Genomic DNA, 4,469 nt, shown 5'->3' with positions numbered 1-4,469 from the left:
CTTTGTGGTCTGTGACGAAGCCACTGTGTTTCTTTAAAAGCAGAAAAGCGCATATAGACTCAGCAGAATCTCGACCTGCCCTGAGATGTCTTGGGCAGCATACACTGGGATTGCATGGGCTGATGTGGATGCTATGTACTCAGAACCAAGGCTGCAGGGACACTGGGAGACGCAGCATGAGAGACTGCTCCCAGATTCATGCTGCACTGGGTTAGGACATAATTTGGTTGTTGTGTGTTCGGAAGCCTTGTAATGATACCAAAAGTTTTGTGATACAGTTACATAAACCCATGAAGGGTCACTACCTGCAGTTAAAGAAGTCCGGGGGAGGGGTAAAGGGTGGAATTGAGGTGCTGTTGGGGATGGGGAGACTAGTACCAATCACTGGGGCCTGACAGTTGGCAAGGAGCCCCCATTGCAAATACCATGACCACATGTTTAACTGTCTTGCTATTGTTGAGAAATTGAAAATAAGTTCTTTACTGGGTACCCAAACTTATTGATCCTAAACATGACTATAAATGTTTGTTGATCGACTTCCAGGAAGCACCAGTTTTTCTTAGATTGTATGTGTGCTCACAATATACACATATCAATAAACATAGCTGTATAATGTTAGATACTTATCACTCTGGAAGTCACAATGGGGCAGTGTTTCTGACTCCCGTCTAGTACAATCATTAGTTTAGTTGCTCAGTATGCCATTCCTAGTTTGGAAAGCTTGTCATCCCCTCATGGCTTGAGCATCCCTTGGTGGCCTCTGTCGGGGTGATTGGTGTTCTTATAGATGTGGGAGATGACCCTCTTGCCAAGTCTGGAGAGGCTGGTGCTAACTTTGTGGGGTCCCAGCTCAGGGGAACACACAGCAGCATCTGTGGAAAGGTCCAGAGGCTCGGCTTCCCATCTCCCGTGTACCAGGTGGAGCAACAGAGCCCACAGTAGGATCCTGGCTTTTCTCCTTCCCCTGGTCATGTCTGTTTTCAATCAGCAGTCTTCCAATAACACTCCGACACAAAAAGACGAGACGGCACTCTGGGAGGTGGTTCTGAAACCCGAAGGGAAGCCCAAAGTCACAGGGACTATAATCAAGCACAGCGGGGGAGAATAGCAAGGAGCCACACCAAATCCACCTGAGTTTGGCTATCACCTGGAAACAATGCTCTCTCCTCTGATGAAGAGCATCCGGGAAAGAGAATCAATCGTCAGGCCAAGCCCGGCCCTCGGCCCCTGTGGCCCGGTTGGTTTCTTGGCTCATTTCTTATTTTATCTAAAGCCAGGTCAGGCTATCCAGGTGGAATGTTCATAAAAAGCAAAGCCTTGGTGTGAACATTTTCTTTAAGGTCAGGGTAATTTACAGTCTGTCCAGAGGAGCTCTTAGAGGCTCAGAATGCCACTATAATCCACAGTGCACCCTCAGTGCCCTTCCCGCCTCTGAGAAATTGATTCTGGTATGCTTCCTTCAGGTGAAAAGTGACTCAGTCAGCAATTGCTGTTCCTTTTCTCAAGGGTTGGGGTCCCCCACCCACCCACCAAAGCATGAAAGCCTCCATAATGTTCCTTTAGGAGAGGTTAAAAACACTTAGCGCCAGCATTTCAAGTTTTGCATCTGCCTGCTATGCCTTCTGTGCTCCTGGGCACTAGGCAATCACTTTGCGTTAGGTGAGCCTGAAGGGAACGGCTGGTCCCCAAGGCTAAGTGCCTATCTGGGAACAGCATCAGGTCTTCTTTTTGTCCCTACCGGAGCGGGTCTCCTTTGTACTTTCTGAACAAGAACACTAATGCTATCACCGAACTGTTTGCCACCTCACAACATGACTCTAGACAGGCCTAGAGGTCGAACTGCCTTCAGTAGGACAAATGACACCAGGAAAAGGAGGGTGAGCTCATTTTGTACTGTTTTGTATTTTGTTGAGACTCTCTCTCTTCCTCCCTCCTCTACCCCCTTATTTTCTGCCCTTCCTCTGAGCCCTCCCCTCCATCCGTGCCCCTACTCCCCAGAGTCTCACTGTGCATGCCTAGGTTGGTCTTGAACACCCGATCCTCTTGCTGGAGCCTCTCGAGCACTGGGATTACAGGTACCTGCTGTCACAGCCAGCTCATCCAGCTCTCCCAGTGTTCATGGTGCCCTATTCCCAATCAATGCGTTTTACTCTATTCAGATCCCATACACTGAATAGCACAGCTTTCACAGATTTGGGAATCAAGTAGATAGTGATTGTCTTTAAACTTACTCATCTTTAAGGTTTCCAAATATGGAAGTATGCTGAGTATACCTTTAAAAAAATGAAGCAGGCTTCCTGATGGTTTGGTTTGGACCTTCATGTAGGTGAAGGCTCTCGTAAGTAGTAATGGGTTATAAATGTGCATGGTAGTTGCTCACTTCTCTCTCTCTCTCTCTCTCTCTCTCTCTCTCTCTCTCTCTCTCTGTTTCTCTCCCTTCCTTTCCTCCTTCCTCCTCTCTCTCTCTTCTTTCTTTCCCTCTTTCTTCACTGATGAATGACCATGAGGCACAGTTGTTGTGGCAGAGATTTGCAAACAGAAGTTGATTAGTGGGGGCTTCTGGGAAACCTTCATTTACAGGGGAAAGAAGACAGACATAGGTCCATCTATCATACTTTCTTGACTTGAGGAAATTTGCTACTTCTAATAACCTTAGCCATTGATAACACAAAATGATCATGATGTAAGTCATAGAGTCATAGGTTGCTTCAAAATAGTACACTTGAAATGATGATTTATTTTTAAACTACTAACCTGGTTTTGCATCATCTTCTTGATGTTACAAGTCTTCCACTCCACCCTGCACTCATAGCCAGCTGTATAACAAAATAATAATAACAATAAAAATACCTGTATTAATATCCTAGGGACAAGACATACGGGTAAAACCAGACACAAAGGAATTGCATGCAGTTACGGGGTAGGCATGGATAGAGGAAAGGACTCCATATCAAAACTAGGGAATTTTTTTTTTTTTTTTGCGCTTGAAAGGGGACCGTTTTCTTTTCAGCCTGGTTCAAAGAGCAATCTAACACCTATTCTTTTCACAGATGACTTTATGGTAAGCAGTATATTTTTCTGTGACTCGGGCTGACAGAAACTTGGTGGACAGATCTTCATTACAAAGCAGTCAGAAGGAAGAGATGGAAGCAAAGGCCTTTAGTAGACCACAAATCCACATCTGAACCAACATGAGTGAAAGAAATGGCAACAGTCTAGGGGTTGCCTTTTTTGGGGTACCTTGGAGCAAAGCTGCTATGGGAAAATGTGCAGGTGCTTGGGAGATGCTGTGTTACTACAGAGGATAGATGTCAACTCACAGGGTGATTTTTGAAGCCTGGTAATCTGACAATTGACCAGCTGACTACTTGATTAGCTCCTTATAAAACTTGGAGCGCACAAAACGGGGCAGCGAATCCTTCTCCATCAGGGCGTAGATTCTTTTCTGGGCTAGGTCAAAACTGCTCGGGGATGGTTCCACCAGGTTCTTCATGGTGATGTCTTTAGTGAAATGATCGATGTTCACCTCTTTAGGGGCCTCTGTCTGGATGAATTCCTCATAAATTTGCGTTGTCTTCTCCGCCATTTTGACTGGGGATTTTATCTTCTTGTAATCCTCACAGGCAACCCAGAACTCAAGGTTTTCCTCACTGAACTCAGATCTCAGGAAACCTTTGAAGCTGGCAAGTCCATAGTTGTTCTGGAGAAGCTTGTCCAGGGAATGGCGCCACTGCAGGGCCTCATCCAGCGAGGGCTTGTGGGTCTTGGCTGGCTTCTCCGGCTTCTCATTATATGGAATGACAAGGTCAACAGCAGAGTCAGGCTTCTGGAGGAGAATTCCCAACTTGATCTTGATCTCCTTGGCCCTTTCCAGGCACGAGTGCGGCAGCGCTGCCAGTCCCTTACACATTTTGGCAAGCGGTTTGGGTCCTCAGTCTTGAACGCGAACTTCTCAACAGCCGAACAGGTCTCTGGAAACTTCAACACTGTCTCAAAACTAGGGAATTACTAATAATACAGGGAGTTGTAGAATCTCTAAAGTCATTACAGGAATATGGAGCACTATGGAGTAGATATGTTTTTTTCTCGTCTTCTCTATTCTTAAGTATAACCAACCAGCTAGGTACCTCAGGACCAAAAAAAAAATGACAGTAATGAGTTCCCATTTCTTCTCTTTTCCATGTATTGTCGATGGAAGTTTCTGTCTAGCCCGGTACCACAGTCGTTCAGTCCCAACTAAACACACAGAGGCTTATATTAAGTATAAGCTGGTTGGCTTAGGTTTATTATTAACTAACTCTTACAACTTAAATTAACCCATAATTCTTATCTGTGTTGAGCCACGTGGCTTGGTACCTTTTCTCAGTGCAACATTCTCATCTTGCTTCCTCAGTGTCTGGTTGGCTGACTGACTCTCTACTTCTCCTCTTCCCAGAGCTCTCCTAGCCTGCTTCCCCCATCTATACTTC

General features: G+C 45.6%; 1 pseudogene; it reads right to left on the bottom strand.

Annotated features, from left to right (window-relative positions):
- Positions 1-2,985: 2,985 nt before the first annotated feature.
- Positions 2,986-3,984, bottom strand: LOC102000848 (annotated as a pseudogene).
- Between the last annotated feature and the right edge of the window lie 485 nt (positions 3,985-4,469).

This window comes from Microtus ochrogaster, unplaced genomic scaffold, assembly GCF_000317375.1.
Source record: "Microtus ochrogaster isolate Prairie Vole_2 unplaced genomic scaffold, MicOch1.0 UNK12, whole genome shotgun sequence".
NCBI classification, from domain to species: Eukaryota; Metazoa; Chordata; class Mammalia; order Rodentia; family Cricetidae; genus Microtus; species Microtus ochrogaster.
This window is presented reverse-complemented; position numbering and strand designations above follow the sequence as displayed.